Source organism: Hemicordylus capensis, chromosome 1 (assembly GCF_027244095.1).
Source record: "Hemicordylus capensis ecotype Gifberg chromosome 1, rHemCap1.1.pri, whole genome shotgun sequence".
NCBI lineage: Eukaryota > Metazoa > Chordata > Lepidosauria > Squamata > Cordylidae > Hemicordylus > Hemicordylus capensis.
This window is the reverse complement of record NC_069657.1, coordinates 135,155,689-135,172,296: the sequence shown is the minus strand read 5'-3', so window position 1 is coordinate 135,172,296 and position 16,608 is coordinate 135,155,689. Positions and strand designations below refer to the sequence as shown.

The following is a 16,608-nucleotide window of genomic DNA, read 5'->3' as shown; positions in this document are numbered from 1 at the left end:
TTCCCCAACTCCTTTGTTTATCCAACCATCAATACCACTGCTTCCCGAACGTCCCTCACTACCTCTCCATGCAGAACGGTCGCCTTCTCCGTCTGTACCTACAATGTCTTCACCTCACAGCCTGGCACATAGTCCCGGCGGACCTGCTACGAATAGTCCAGGCCTCGTGCAAACCCTCCACGGTCTCCTCTTACTCCCACAAGTGGACCCGTTTTCAAACCTGTCTAAACAACAGAGAAATTCTCCTACACTCTGTTTCTGTAGAACATATTTGTGCCTACTAGCTATCCCTCAAGCAGGCCGGAATGAAGATGCCGTCCTTGCGGGTCCACCTGGCAGCCATAGTGGCTAACTCTCCCACCTCCATACCCTCTTGGTTCCAGCATCTCATTGCTAAGTGATTCCTCAAAGGTCTTACTCACCTTTATCCAGATCCTCCGGTCATGGCCCCGGCCTGGGACCTGACCTTGGTCCTCTCTTCGCTGATGTACGCTCCCTTCGAACCCATGGCTACAATTTCTCTCGACCTCCTTTCCTGTAAGGTGGCCTTCCTCACGGCTATCACCTCGGCCAGACGGGTCAGTGAACTCAGAGCTCTTAGAGTTGATCCTCCTTATCTCACCTTCCACAAGGAAAAGGCCATTCTGTGGCTGGAAATTGCCTTTCTTCCGAAAGTAGTCACTTTGTTCCACCATTCCCAACCTATTTCCTTACCTGCATTCTTTGCTGAGCCGACTACGGCAGCTGAACGCTGCCTCCACACTTTCGATGTCTGAAGGGCACTCGCCTTCTACGTCGACTGCACCTCTACCTTTCGGACTTCCAATTCTCTCTTTGTGCTCCCCTCTGGCCCTGACAAAGGCAAACAGGCCTTTGCACAGAGTATATCCAGATGGGTGGTCCACACCATCTCCCTGGCATACCAGATCGCCAAGAAACTTACATGTAGTTACAGTTCTGGATGTGACTATTTTGAATGTGGACAATATTAGTTTTGCTCCCCCAGCAGAGAAAAGTATCTGCAGTATTAATGTTTTGGTTGCAGCTGTGGGGATATAAAAAGTTATGGAATTGATGTTGGATACTGGATCAGCAGTGTGTATATTACCAGAATCAGTATGTTTTCAGTATTTTGGGAATGTACCACTTATTAAACCTAAATTACAGTTGGTATGTTACTTGAAAAAACACATTCCAGTGAAGGGATGCTTACTTGTAAATGTAACTTTTGGCTCATGTAGCTCTACAGCAGAATTTTATATTGTTTCTAGTGGTATCCCTATTCTTGGCAGAGATAGATATAAGTTTATTCGGTCATTGACCAGCAAACATTTACCATAAACCAGTATGTATTTTACAAATAATGTAACAAAACCTGGCCATAACAGAGATAATATCAGTGTCCACATTAGTTAAAAGATAATTTAAATAAAATTCATCAGACCGGCCAGGCAAATTATCTAACATAGGAGATATAAGTCTTAAATGGAGTTCACTATAAAAATCACAATAAAGAATAACATGCGAGGTGGATTATATAACCCCTTTGCCACATGGGCAAAGTCATTAAAATAGCGGAACTCCCTTAAACCTGCCATCCAATACTGCTGTAGTAAGAACATTTAAACGCGCTAAAGTGAGGGCTCGTCTAAATTTAGGGACAAGCACCACATCAAAGTACTTAGCTGGTTTAAGATTAATAGCTTGACTCCCTAAGTATAAACCCTGCTTAATCCTTGCACCTTCTTGTTGAACTTCTATATCCAGGACACGTTGCTTAACTAACTTCTTGGCTTGCTCAATTCCTACAGTTTGCAAATCCTCTACAGAGAGGCAAAAAAAGAGAAAATTTACTCAACACAGCTCGTTTCCAGCTCGAATTATAACTATCATTCATAGCCAAAGAGGCTAAACCCGCCTGTCCAAAACTCAGTTTTAACCAAAATTGAAAAATACAGCACCAGTATAAGGATTCCAGCCTCCACATGGAGGAAAGCCAGAAACAGGCTGCACAGCACAGATCCCTGTGCAGTCACTTGGTAGGAGGGGGGAGAGGGGAGAGGAGAGCTCACTGCCCCCCCAATCCCGGTAAAAAGGGGCACTCTCGCCTCCCCCACCTTCCCTGTAGCCGCCACCACTGCCGTGCCCTCCCCACCCTCCCCAGGCCAAGGGGAAAACTTAGGTAAAATGGAACTCAGCTCTCCCTTCCTCACCCCTCCCTGCAGTTACTGCTGCCGCTGCGCAGTGGCATCTTTAAAAAATAAAATAAAATCCCATCCTCCCTGCTGCTGCAGGGAATTTTGTTGCTGTAGGCAGCCATCTCTCCTTTAATTTCTGCTTAACAGTATTTGAAACAATTTGGTTAGAATAAACCCAACAATGGGTTTATTGAGATGTCATGACCAATCTTGATTTGTTTCTAAACACAATTGGAAGTGGAATTTTTTCAACTTGCACACAGGCTGAAGTGGAAGGTGTGCATGCTCTTGAGGTTCAAAAATGTTGCACAGAACCAAGATTTAACTTTGGTTCTGCATGAAGTCTGAACCTGCCCAATGTTTGTTTCAAGGTAGATTTGGAAGCATCTGTAGCAATAGAACTTGACTAGTGTTCTAGTGATTATGATGGCTTAGAGAAACAAAAAAGGGAGTGAGATACCAAACAGGAGAAGGGGCAGCCTCCAAAGTGTACAAGAAACAATGCAGCTTTTGAGACCTTTTGAGTCGAACACTTCTTCAAGGACAGCCGAGTCTATCCCGTTGGAGTCGCTGACCAAAGTCATATGCTTTCTTCACACCTTTTGAGATCTCTCCTTTAAAAAAAATAATAAATTGAGTTTTAGGAGACCTCTTATTCAAATTTGTTACTCTGCCGGGGACTTTCCTGTGTTCTCCAGCAAGTTTTTCTGTTCTTTGCTTTATATAAAGGGGTGTGGGTGGGTGGAATTGGTACATCAAGGAAGATAAATACACTTGAAAGTTGTGAAGTTAGCAGAGTCTTGAGTGGTTCATAAGGCTGAAATTCTCAAGCTGCTTAGCTTCAGAGGAGTGCTACTGGTTTTAATAAGATTATGCCATAGTAAATGTTTAATTAATAAATAAATAAAGATATGGTCATGCTTTGGATTGCATAGTGTGTGCTGTTGAGAGCCCCTTTTTTAGCATGCTGCATATAATCTACAGTGATACCTACATTTAAATATTTGTGTGGGGTTGCATACCCCTCCCCCTCAAGTGAGTGCCATTGCTCACTCGGGGCATTGGTCTCTAAGGTTATGTCTTGCTAATTACAGAGCTGAGTTCATTATATTCTATTTATAATGAATAAAGGGATGAAGGGTTTATGTGCTCCATAAGTTTTGACATTACTAATCAATTATAGATGGCCTAGCTACTAAAAAAAAAGGTGAATACTGTTTATATAATACACTGCAAAATCTAGATTTTCTGTAACTTGGAAACTATAGAATACTGGACTCTGTATGAACTATACGGAGTATGTTACAACCTCCTTAGGAACATAAAAGCAATCCTTTTTGCTCCAGATTTAGTTTGCAGTAATGACTGCTCTTGGTTCCATACTCATCATTAGCCTGGTTTAGAAGCACACTTTTCTATCTCTCATCTCTAGTGCCTGACTTTTTCTCTTTGTGTATGTGACTCATTCGATCAAAAGCTGAGAGGAAATGTGTTCGTTATCCATAAAAGATTTCTTGTCTTCTCCCACCCGTTCCATAGAATCTTTCACAGTACCTCTATGAATAGTGCTGTTTGTTTGAATAAGTGCTGCTTGTTGTATGTAGCTGAATTTGCTTCTGGTCCCAGCAGATTTGAGTCTTACCCTGTTCTTATGAATATGTGTCTAGTGATGCCAGAAGAGATTAGAACAAAAAATATTGAAATTAGACTTCCAGTTCCTCCCAATCATATTGGCTCCTCCTTGTTACTTATTTGGAGCCCTCAACCATATTATATCTGCATTGTTTAAGCTGTTTGGTTCCTTCCGACCAATAAAGGAGGCCACAACCATATTTTATCCTTAATGTGATAGTCCTGTAAGCCAATGGACAAAATCCCACTTCCATGAAACAGAGGCAGGTTTTACTACTCTTTTTCTTTTTCTTTTCTCTTCTTTTCTTTTCTTTTCTTTTCTCTTCTTTTCTTTTTTTGCCCACTAGTTTTATTCGCCAACATTTTTCAGGGAGAAAACAGGCTCTGATTAAATGTTTAAAGCTGGGTTTGTCTAGGAGAATATGTGTGGATGTGGTGAGAGAAAGTTGTGCCATTATCACTAACGAATGGCACAGCACTCTTTTTTAACTCATGCCATTTTGTGATTGTTAGATGATCTGCAGCTAACAAAGAAATTCTGTTGTACAAACCCAGTAAGGTGAAGTGTTCTGTCAAGTTGATTTCGACTGCTGGTGCCCACAGAGCCCTGTGGTTTTCTTTGGTAGAATACAGGAGGGGTTTGCCATTGCCTCTTTCCTCACAGTATGAGATGATGCCATTCAGCATCTTCCTATATCATTGCTGCCCGATATAGTATCAGCAGGGATTCAAACTGGCAACCTTCTGCTTGTTAGTCAAGCATTTTCCCAATTAAGGTGACTTACAAACCCAGTACTAAACTGTTATAATCTGAGCCTATTTTGTAATCACTGTTCAGTTGTCCATGACACACTCAATCACCAGGGACAGCTCTGCTACGAGGCCACATGAGACGGCCTTAGATGACGATTGCAGGCACCTTGTGCTGCCCCTGCTGCCGCCACTTCTCCTCTGTGCTTTCCCCCACCCCAGCACTGCCCCTTGTGTCCCTTGCTGACCAAGGCACTGCCCTATTCCCCTTGCTGTGTGGTGTGCTAGCACTGTTTCCAAACTGCAACACATCCACTGCTTGGAAGCATGTATCCAAGTACTGGCAGCTTTGCATGCTGGTTTCTCTTTGAGCTGATGCTGGTCACATTCTGTACAACAACTGGAGTAGCAGTGGGTGTCTGTGTGGGCATCTTCCCAGGTGCAAAGCATTGCTTTAAAAGTGCTTGGAAAAACTGTTACTTTAGGAGGAAATGGGTGGCATTAACAAGTTGCCTTTTCATTCTGAAGTAAGATGTCCATAGTTAAGAGATTTCTTCCTTGTTTCAACTGCTTGTTGACTACTTGACCTTACAGAGAGAGGTGAAATGCTGTCTCATTCTCACATCCCTCCCACACTCTGCAAGGGGTACAAGAGGATGTTTGGTAGAAAGGCCAGAATTGTAGACCAGATCACTTACTGGCCAATTTCATGTATATATGATGAAGTGAATAGAGCCAGGTTTGGATAAGTGAAGGGCCAAAGTCCTGTTTAGTGGTAAAGCTCACTGTGGAAGTTTTGAAAAACTCTATCCTGTTTCTGTCTTCGTCAGCAGTCTCTGTATAATCTACTTTATAGGGTGGTTGGGGGGATGAAATATTGTAACCTGTCCCCAGTCCTTGAGTTATGGTAAGAAAGAACAATCAAGTCATGTGCTTCTTGGATAAAGACAGACCAAGCAGAAAGGGTGTCATTAGAAGAGCAGCAGACCAACAAACCTCATGCAATACGGATGTTCAGTCGGAGCACGTTTGTTACACAGCTGTGCAAAATAAAAGCTAATTTTCTCAGTGCCTCCTGCTTGTGAAGGACAGCTCAAGGACTCGTCTGGGCTGCTATTCCCCTGGGTTTCACTTCAGACAGTCCCAAAACCTCATTACTCCACAGTCCTTTATTTAAATACTATTATTGAATAATTGATATCCTGCAAGTGGAGATTACCTTTTCCCCATTGCATGTTGCCTTTAAAAAAAGAGAGAGAGAGAGAGAATGAAGCAATCACTTCCATCTACCAATTTAGTTGCTGGTGTTCACTCTGAGTTGTCTGTGTTGTGAAGCATCAGAACTCTTTCCAACTGGAAAATACTTATTGATACCTTTCTGGAGCAATATGTAGAGTGAATGTAAGCCATGATCTGTGCAGGAGCTTCAGTTACACAGTTCATTGCAGATATTTGTAGCCCTAAAGTTCATGGAAGTGCAGCTGAAGGGATTGGGACACGAGTGATCAGCTCTATTCCTATCATGAGAGAGGAATTTTGGATACTCGTTTGATGCTTCTCTTTCTGGTTCAAATGTATTACATATGGCTGTGAACAAAAGGTTAGGACTTCGCAATATAACCTATGTTGCAAGGAACTTAAGAACTGCCTTGCTGACTCAGGCAATGGGTCCAATCCATCCAGTACTCTGTCTCCAGCTGTAGCCTGCCAGATGTCCCTGGGAAAACAGCCTGCGACTCTAGCATCTGGTATCCATAAATATATTACCTCTAAACCTGGTTGACTAGTTAAAACAAAATGACAGATTTTTCCCCCTGTAGAGCTCCTCTGCTCCTTAGTTGTTGCTTAAGCAAAAAGGCTAAAGTTGGCAAATCAGATGAAATTAATAAAAGCCTCTTCTGGCCATTGCTGTCACCAGGGCATTTTCCAGATTACACACTAAAACGTACTCACAACGTGTCTGCTAAGTGCCCCTCCGTATTGCCCGTGTTTCCACATTGGTGTCGCTGCGTTGTCAACAGGATGCCATTCATATTTCTCACGCCTTGATTCAGATTTTAATTTTGCGTTTTTGCCCTACAATATAAATGTGCTGCAGGAAAGTAGCTTTATTTTTCCATTGTAGGGAGCCTTGTAGTGTGATGCATTGTAGCATGTTGCAGTATGGACAGTTCTCCCCCGCCCGTGCTTGCTTCTTCCACCCCCTCACTGCAGGGAAACAGGCAGGGAGAAATCTTGGCTTTCCCCTTCTTTCCTCCCCACAGATCCCAGATCCCACTCCTACATCCTCCTCTGCTTGCTTCCAATATAATTTGAGCTTGTCAACACAGAAGGGGAGGAGATAAAAGCTGAGCAGATTTTTGAATCCAACCCTTTCTTGTGCACTTTTTACTGAAGAGGAAGCCCATTGAACTAAATCATTTACTTCTGTGCAATCTCACTTGCTTACTACAAGGCAAAGGGCAGGCAAGGAGAACAGTCCCTACTTAAAAGGAAGCCCATCGAACTGACTCACAATTCATTTACTTCTGTGCAATCCCACAGCCCTCACTTGGAGGAGTGCTCATCTCCCCTCCGCGTCTTATCTCCAATTTAATTAATTAATTAATTAAATTCATTCTCTGGAGGTGTGCCAATTCCTGTCTTTGCCCCTTCCTGGCTCACCACAGGATTCCCTCTCGCCACCCCCATAAGAAGTTCCCTTGTTTTGTCACTCCAAAGGATCTCCTCATGCACCTCATTCCCTCCTTTTCTTTTTTTTAATTCCCCCCCCCCCCAATTTCTTGCACAAAACTGGAATGATGCAAGACAAAGTAAGATTTTTGTTTTGGAATGGTGCTTCCCCCTGCTGGTGGATTTGCACAAGGCAGGCAAGAAGTTAAAAAAATTACATCAAATGCCCCCCACCTGCAACTCCATTGGCCCAAATGGAACAGGAGGAGAGGCAGATAAACACATTTCAAGGAGAATATGGACAATCCTGCCTTGAAAACACATTGCAGTGAACGGAAAATATGAATGGCCACCAGCCTACAACGAAGCATTGAATAACGCTTTACTCTCGGTTTTAAACCATTGCACTGTTCCGTCACACTTTGCAATGCTTTACCCATTGCAAATCTCGTAGTCTGGAAAATGCACTGGAGATCCAGAGAACATCTGAGCCAGCAGTATCCCCAAACTATGCACATTTTTCTTTGGGGATGGAGTGCAACCCTGTCTAGCATAGTTTGACCACCAGTAAGCCAGATTGGCAAAAGCCAAACCAATGGCACCTCCATCTTATCTGGATTATGTTTCTATTTGTTAGTCCCCATCCAGATTAGAGCAGCCTCTGAGAATCAGTTCATGGTTTCCATTGCCCCTTGGGACTGAATGATGGAAATGAGATGTGGACCTGGGTATCATGTGCATGTTGGTGACACTACAGCCCAAACCTCCAAATGGCCAACAAAGTGGTTTCATGTGGATGTTAAATAACATGGTGAACAAATATAGAGCTAAATGTTGGGCATTTGTAGGCCCCAAAAAAGCACAAAAGTTCTCCAGCAACACTTTCTGGGAGTCACCCTCCAGGAACAGTTAGAGCCAGCATAAAAATGTGCTCCCTAGGCCTAACCCAGCCATGTGATTCAGAAAGTTTCAGAGGTTTTAATTGAAAGCCACTGAGTTGTACTCTCCCTGTTTTCCAGCGTAAGTCATCCACTAGAATAACCAAGGAAGTTTCTGTCCCATAATCAGGCCTGAAGCCAGACTGGAATGGATCTAAATGATCAGTCTCATCCAGAACTATTTGGAGTTGGCTCCTTGTCTCAAACAAGCATTCACCACTTCTGAGACCCACTTACCCAGATTCCCTCTGCCTGCTTTTATTGCCAGAACAGACAGGGGTTAAGAGTACAGCTGGACAACCTCACACTTGCAAACAGTTTGTCAGCATCCTCATGCTGAACAGTCTGAAAGGTATCCAAGCTAAAAGGACCAGATGGCACATTGCCTGCATTCAGTTCCATTTTTCTTGCCCTGAAAGCAAGTCTGTTATATAATGTAGCTACTTAGTATTTAAATGGTGTCCAGAGATAATCTTTAGCCAAGTTTCATGAGAACAATTTAGAAGCAACAAAATGCTAAGATATTAGCAAGAAGAAAATGGGCTTGCACTTCATCAAGGGCATCCAACCCCCCCTCTTTAAAGGTTAAAAAAAATCTAAGTGTGTTTTACATTTTGTACTTTAAGCAAACTATAATTAAGATCTTATGAAGACTTTTTTGAGGGAAGTGCTATTTGAAAAGGGCAAGTGCTTTTTTCTTTATCTCATTTCAGGGTGCCCATAGCACAGGGGCGTAACAAGGCTGGAGTGGGCCCAGAGACAAAATTTTAAAATGGGCCCTTTGCTGATACACACACACACTTCACAATATATAGTCATGTGACTTGCCTCTGGGGGACCCCTTGAGGCATGGGGGGCCCCAGGCAGCCGCCTCCCCTTGCCTAGTAGTAGTTACGCCCCTGCCATAGCAGTTAATTTAATAAAGTATAGTGGCACACTCCTGAAATTGGAGGGGAAAGTGACTAACAACTTTGAAGCAGTCTGGTTTTGTATGTGAACTTTCCAAGGCACGTTTTTCACTGTTCTGAACTTTCATCACATAAGTGATGAACTGACTTGGACAATTTATGAAGAAAGGACTTAAGAAATTATTGTGTGCTTCAAAGATGTTTCTTGAATCCCCCCACCCCACCCCCCAAGTAGGTTTGGACAACTTAATATGGTCACTTAAAAGGATTTCCACCATTTTTGTTCTATTCAGACAGAGGCTGAGAAAGAAATACAGATGTCTTGAATGTTCATCTAACAGATGAATTTCAGGCTAAAACAAAACAAATGTTTGTCTTAATTATACCCTGCAAGGTCTAAAAATAGCAGTTGCTGAAGAATTGCTGTAGGAGTCTTGGAAGGAAATGTTAACACTGAAGAGCTTTCTTTCTGTTGACAGTAGTTTGTCTTCCCCAGCATCACAGCTGCACTTCTTATTTCCTCATTTTAAACTAAATCCATCTACCCCTGTAATCTGTAGGAGAGGGCACATACCTTTTCCTGTAGACTTGGAGCCATTCACTACAGTTTAAAACCACAATTCTAGTTAAAAAGCTTGACCAAACTAGATGATATGTCAATCACATGATTGAGGACTTTGTGCTTGATTTTTCAAATGTAAATAGTAGCTGTGTGGGGTACTGATTTCGATCACAACCACACTGTGAGAGAGGGGTTTCTTAACCCTTCGCCTTCCCTCACAGCCCTGATCTGGAGCAGGCCCTGAAGCTGCTCTTTGCCTTGGTGTAGGGAAGCTCTCGCTGGCATCAGTGTGGAGCCTAGCAGCTGAGGAGGTGGCGGGATTCAGACTGAGACTATGGGGAAGCAAAAAGTTCTTCTCTCTCCACAAAGTGTGCTCTTGTTCCGGAATAGGACCCCACACTGCTGCTAACTACATTTGAAAAATCAAGTGTGCAGACCTTAATCACACAGTAGGCATATTGTCCTGTTGACCAACATTGACTAAGATTCATGTTGGTGACTAATAGGTATCATCAGTCTGGTAGGATACCTGACTAACCCTCAAAATAAGTGCCCTGTGTTCCTATCAAAGTGGCTTTTTAGCAGGGGGAGAGCAACAATCTCTTTTTCAACTCAGCCCAGCATCTCCACAGTGACTTGTTTGCTGGTGTCTTCCTTTAAATTGTGAGCCCTTTGAATAATCTTTTCCTTTTATTTCATTCTATTTATTATGTAAACTGTTTTGAACTTCTTTGTTCTCTAGGTGGCTTACATAACAAATTCAATTCCATAAAATGCATAAGAAGAAATAATAGCAATGTGAAACTTGTGTATTCTTTTCTTTGGCACAGGGAACCTCATAATTTCGTGTGTGTGGGTGTGTGTGCATGCTTGCTTCAAATCACAAATGAGTTTGGCTGCGTATCCTGCATTTTTACAAGGGGTGAATGAATGATGCTCAGTCAGGTCACTAAGACCCAGTGAATGCTTGCAATGACTACTTAACATAGTATGTTCAAAAGCACATTTGATTTGAATGGGGTTATCAGTGGAACAGAACTGTTCCTAAACATTTTTTATGCTAAGAGTAGAACGTTGGCTTTTGATAGACCTCTTCTCAGTTGGAGTTAGAAATCATTTGGTGGCAAACTGTCAGCAGACTCCTGCTTACCAACAAACAAACAAATAGTGGGGGAGCTACTCTGAACAATCTCCAGTTGCTGTGAGAACTTGGTGATCATGTGTGTTACAGCAGGCTGGGGTAGAGGCTAGGACATGGCTCCATCTTGCTAGTGGAGGTATGATTTAAAGTGGAACGCAGTCCCTTTTAATGAAAGAGGGAGTGTTGAAGCCTCATTACACCAGCTGTGCTTTACATTTGGTATCAGCTTGACTGTGGGGGTGGGGTGGGATGGGAAGGATATTGGAGCATGGCCTGCTAGGGAGAAAATGACACATTCAGCACCTTCTGTGTGTTCCTTTGTGCTTTAAATTGCATCCCACCTCCCAACTTTACAAATAAAAGGGTAGACTTTATTTGAAAGTCATAGGTCTGCCACCATCTAGTGTACTTAGGTTGTACTAACACAACTTCATCTTCCCTCTACTCCCTGTGTTTGTGACCCTAATCAAAGTACTGGTTAAAAAGAATGAATGGGGTTGTAGTTACCACTGTGTATTATTTGCTGAAATTCAAGTATATTCTCGACAAGCTAGAAAACAAACTTGGTTCTGTAAAGAATGCTAATGTCCTAGTGACTGTTCATACGGACAAAGCTGAGGGCATGGGAGAGGGAAGGGGTTTTTTTTAATGGAGTATGTGAAAACTAACGGGAATATATAGCATTTCTTTGTGGGTACACATGACTTTTGGAACCAATCAACCATGTCAGAAAGTGAGACTGTGTTGAAAATCAGATGTTGCATTTGGGTTGAACTCCCTTACATAAGCAAATTGTAGACAAATGACATCATGGTGCTATAGAAACGCTAACTCCCATGTCTCTCTCTCTTTCTCTTTCTTTTAAAACTGAAGCTGGGTCTAATAAAGGGACTGTAAAATTCCACCCCTAAACAAAATCCAGTTTAAGTGACAATTGTTTACTAGTATAAACCAGGGCAGAAAAAGTTTCCTTTTGATTTCAGACAGAAGTATATCTGGTGCCACAAATGACACAATGGATAGTATGGAATAAATGAAGCCTTCCTAAAATTAGAGCATGGTATATTATGAGGAGTAATTTGTATACAGTCTCTTTTCTTGTGTTGTACTTATGGCCTTTGAACATAGTGGCCTTGGACAAATGTAAATGAGAGTTTGGCCCCTGCTGGAAATTCTTTAATGGGTGACTCCTCATTGTTTGCCATACATCCACCCATATTTTCATATAGTGACAGGGAAGCATGTAACCTGCCATACCTTGAGCAGATCCTTGGGACACTCTTACTGAATGGGTGTAACCTAAAAATAGAACCTAAGAGCTTTCTAAATGACCGTCTTCATAACCCTGCACATAACCCTTCAACTATACCTAGGTGCACATGTCTCTCTCTGCACCTTACTGTGCAACTTATTACCATACATCTTGTTCATGTGCTTCCAGTTTATCACTTATAGCCACTTGCTTGGCTGCCTGTGGCAATAAGAATCCTCTTTAGATGACCAGATAGTGCAGGTCAGCACTTGTAAACTAGAGGAAAGTTGGCTCTTCTTTTTCAGCCTGTTGTGCTACAGATTACCACTGTGGCATCATGTGGGCAGGCAGGCTGGTTAAAATGGAAGCTGCCATGCAGACATCCCTTTTCTCTTCTAGATTCTACATTGGCATGCCATGTAAGACAAAGTAATAACAAGCAGTTTGTGAAGAAAGTGACAACATTGAAAAAATGTCTGCAGCTAAAAAACAGTAATTTCTGTTTTGGATTTTTTCAGTCAAACCAATGGAAGAAGCAGATCATCTGCATAGAAAGAGTTGCTGACGCAGAGTTTATTTCGGCACAAGCAAATGACATTTACTTGTCTAGGAAAACATCAGAAAAGGACAAGTTTGCAGTGTGGATTGCATGGATGCAGCTGAGAATGGCCAGGCTAAGGATTGCCTGAAAGAATCACCTGTAAACAGAAGAGCTCATTGCGAAGGCACACCTTGTGCATTTGGAATGTTTTCTGTTGGGTAGCATCAAGTCGGGAGAGGCCATCACAGCCTCAACTGGTGCAGTGTGAGACGTAATAACGATCTCAGGTAAGACCCACCTTCATTTTCTATGGTGTGCTTATGTAAACTGAATGCTTCTGACAGTACAAAATTAATGTTGAGGAGAATTCCATTACTTTGCTTGTGAGCTTCCAGTTTATGTACCTATTTGGTACAGTTTAAAGAAGAAAGGTGGCTTTCCTCTACTTACTCAATGGACTCTGCCAGTCATATGACCATTCCCTGAGCCAAAGATGGAAATCTTTGCTGCTCCTGGGACTTCCTCAGTGTATGGACAACCTCAGCACAAAGACGTTTCAGTTCTATTCTGCTTTGCAGCTTTTCTCTTGACTGATGCAAACCTGGTGGGGAGGGGGCTTTTATGTTGTGGGGATCTGCACCTTTAAAATAATTTCTAATTAAAATCTAATTAATCACTATCAACCATCTTTATAAAAGATGAAAGGAAACTAAAGCATTGGGAGTGGGAAATAAGATGCACAAAATTTTGGAACTTTCTGTACCAAAATGATACAAATAAAATGTATTTTTATATGAACCATTCTGTTCATAATCCGAGTACAGTCCCTTGAATAATAATTCAATTTTGACATTTTTTCTATAAACAAATTGAAGGCACAGCCGCTTTCCCCTCATTTTTTAAAAAATATGTAGTTTGAATCAAACTTTTTTGCATCCATAGAGTGTCACGGGAAAAACCATTGTCCAAACAATTCTAATATTTGTAGGTATAGACATGTCATGGCATCTAAATATCCTTTCTGAAGCCTTCATTGCAACCCTACCAAGTGCTAATCTGTGGCATATTTCTTAACTTAAACCAGTTAAATCAGTCTAAAACCACAATCAGAATTAAGTTTCAAATTAAAAGCTATTTTAAAAGTTAAAAATTGAGAATTATAAAAAACAAAGAATCTACCAGATATAACCAAAGATAGAGCATTAAAAAGCCTCTCTTATATGCTTCTCATATGCTCTTTTAAAAATGTGGTATGCATAGCACAGCTTCAATCTGTAATGTTCTGTATTAAGTCAATATACGTATTTCATGAAATAGTTTAAATGGCATATTTTCATTAATCTGTGCATGACACTGCTATTAAATAGCTACATGTGCAGATGGAGACTTGTAGAGCATGTACATCTGTCACAACAGTGGAGGTGATGTTTTGCTTTCCCCATCAAGGAACAGGCATTTTGCCAATGCGTTAATTGTGAGCCAGGGTTAAAGAAGCTGTTCATGTCAGTCCTTCTAGAAATGTGCCCAAGGCCCAGGATATTAACTGGGATGTAGAAGAGCTTTTCAAAACAATGCAACTTTAGTAATAAAGAAGTGTTTTCAATAGATTTGAATATTCTGGAGGTCAACCTTTAAACTTGTTACTGCCTTATACTCTGAGTAAAACTATTGGTATGTCTAGCTCAGTATTGTTGACACTGACTGTAAGGATGCTCTCCAGAGTTTCAGATAGGGTCTTTCCATGCCCTACCTGGAGGTGCCAAGTACTGGACTTGAGACCTTGGGTATGCAAAACTTGTGCTCTACCACTGAGATATGGCCCCCCAACTTTATTTTATGTGTAGAGCTGAGAAGAATTTTTAAAATTCTACTGTTGACAGGAAAAGACTTGGAGATAGAACTATCTCCCACCTAATCCCTCCGGGATCAGAATAAATAATCTAAATTACCTAGTTAAAGTAACTTAAAGCTATTGCAAAGTGCATTGCTTGTAGGAAAGGTGAAACAGAAAATAGTGAGGGGATAATTCCCCTTGATTTGATTTGATTTGATTTGATTTATATACCGCCCTTCCAAAATGGCTCAGGGCGGTTGGTAATCTTTAGGTGGATTACCAACTGGTTGAAGGACAGGAAACAGAGGGCAGGAATAAATGGACAGTTTTTCCAATGGAGGGAAGTAAGAAGTGGGGTCCCCCAGGGATCGGTACTGGGACCAGTGCTTTTTAATTTGTTCATAAATGATCTAGAAGTTGGGGTAAGCTTCAAGGTGGCCAGATTTGCAGATGACACTAAACTGGTGAAATTCAAAATGGATTGTGAGGAGCCTGAAAAGGATTTCTCCAAACTACAGGAGTGGGCAACAAAATGGCAAATGTGGTTAAATGTTAGTAAGTGTAAAGTGATGTATAAACCCCCAACTTCACATATATACAAATGAGGTCTGAGCTGTCAGTGACTGACCAGGAGATGATCTTGGGGATATGGTGGACAGCTTGTTGAAAGCTTCGGCAGATGTGAAAAAGACCAATTCCATGCTAGAGATCATTAGAAAGAGGATTGAAAATAAAACTGCTAATATTATAATGCTCTTATACAAATCTATGGTACTGGATAGTTCTGGTCACAATATCTCAAAAGGGACGTTGTAGAACTGAAGAAGGTGCAGAACAGGGCAGCAAAGATGATCAGGGGCCTAGAGCATCTTCCTTATGAGGCAAGGCTACACAACATCTGGGGCTTTTTAGTTTAAGACAACTAAGGGGAGACATAGTAGAGATCTACCAAATGATGCAGGGTGTGGAGAGAGTGGATACAGAGAAAATTTTCTCCCTCTCACAGCACTAGAACCAGGTGTCATCCCATGACACTGATTGCCAGGAAATTTAGGACAGAGGAAAGGAAGTACGTTTTCACACAGTGCATAATTAATCTATAGAATTCTCCTACCATTAGATATGGTGATGGCCACCAGCTTGGATAACTTTAAAAGGGAATTGGCAGGGTTGGACAAAGGAATTTTGGGGCCTACTGCAAAGTGAAGTTTGGGACATCCTCAAATTTATGCAAAGCCACAGGTGCTGCTGAGGTTTTTTTTGGGGGGAGGGGGTGTTGTCCTTTTCTACAGCACCCCCCCCTTGGGGTGGGATTGTGTCAATGATTAGGGACAGCAGGCAGCCCCCCATAGCCACACTCACCCTGACAGCCTTAGCCCATAGCCACACAGGAAGCTGCATCTAGCTCGGAGGTGTCTACTCTGACTGGCAGCAACTCTCTAGGGTTTTTCAAACAAACATTCTCTATGCTATCCTGCAGATGCTGCCAGGGAGTGAACCTGAGACCTTCTGCATGCAAGCATGCAGATGCTTTTCAATGGGGGGGGGGGGAATCCAGTTTTAAAACAATTCCCTATGATCCATTTTGCGTCTTACCTTGATACAAGTAGAAGATCAGATCACAAAACCATGTATTTTCAATGATACGGAGGAGAAGTTTAATTTTTTGTTTTGTAGTCTGCAACTCTTTGCAAAGAGTGAAATTAGGTGGGTGTTTTATTCCATTGCAAGCATATAAAAGTATCAACTCCCCCCCCCTGCTCAGAAAAACGTATGCCCTCTTCACACAGTATGGTCCACACTCTAAAATCTGGTCCCCCACTTCATATCTTCCTTCCACTCCACTCCCACCTCTGGGAAGACCACAAGTGGGAGATGGAGCCATACCCTTAAGGTCTCAGGCCCAGACTAGGCTTTTCCCACCCTTACACCTTGAGTTTCTTTTAACCCAAGTCAACAGAAATGGCAAATTCATGTCAACACAAATCATTGTTAAATTAATAAATAAAAGTACCTTGCACAGCACATGATAAAAGACTTCAACTTGCAAAAACTGGAAATCTTTTAGGAATTCTCTTGTCATGTATGTTAAACTGTAGATTAGAACTCAACCACTGATTGATATTGGATCTCAAATTATACCAACAAAAGCCCAAACCTTCATGATTGGACAATGCTG

General features: G+C 41.9%; 1 protein-coding gene across 3 annotated transcripts in view; it reads left to right on the top strand.

Annotated features, from left to right (window-relative positions):
- The window catches only part of LOC128340459 (ubiquitin carboxyl-terminal hydrolase 6-like), a 206,198-nt gene that overhangs the window by 91,558 nt on the left and 98,032 nt on the right, over positions 1-16,608 (top strand). For all 3 annotated transcript variants that reach the window (XR_008313730.1, XR_008313731.1, XM_053285562.1), the window contains exon 2: positions 12,573-12,882. The gene's annotated coding sequence lies outside the window, so the exon portion shown is untranslated. The remainder of the gene's footprint in view (positions 1-12,572; positions 12,883-16,608) is intronic.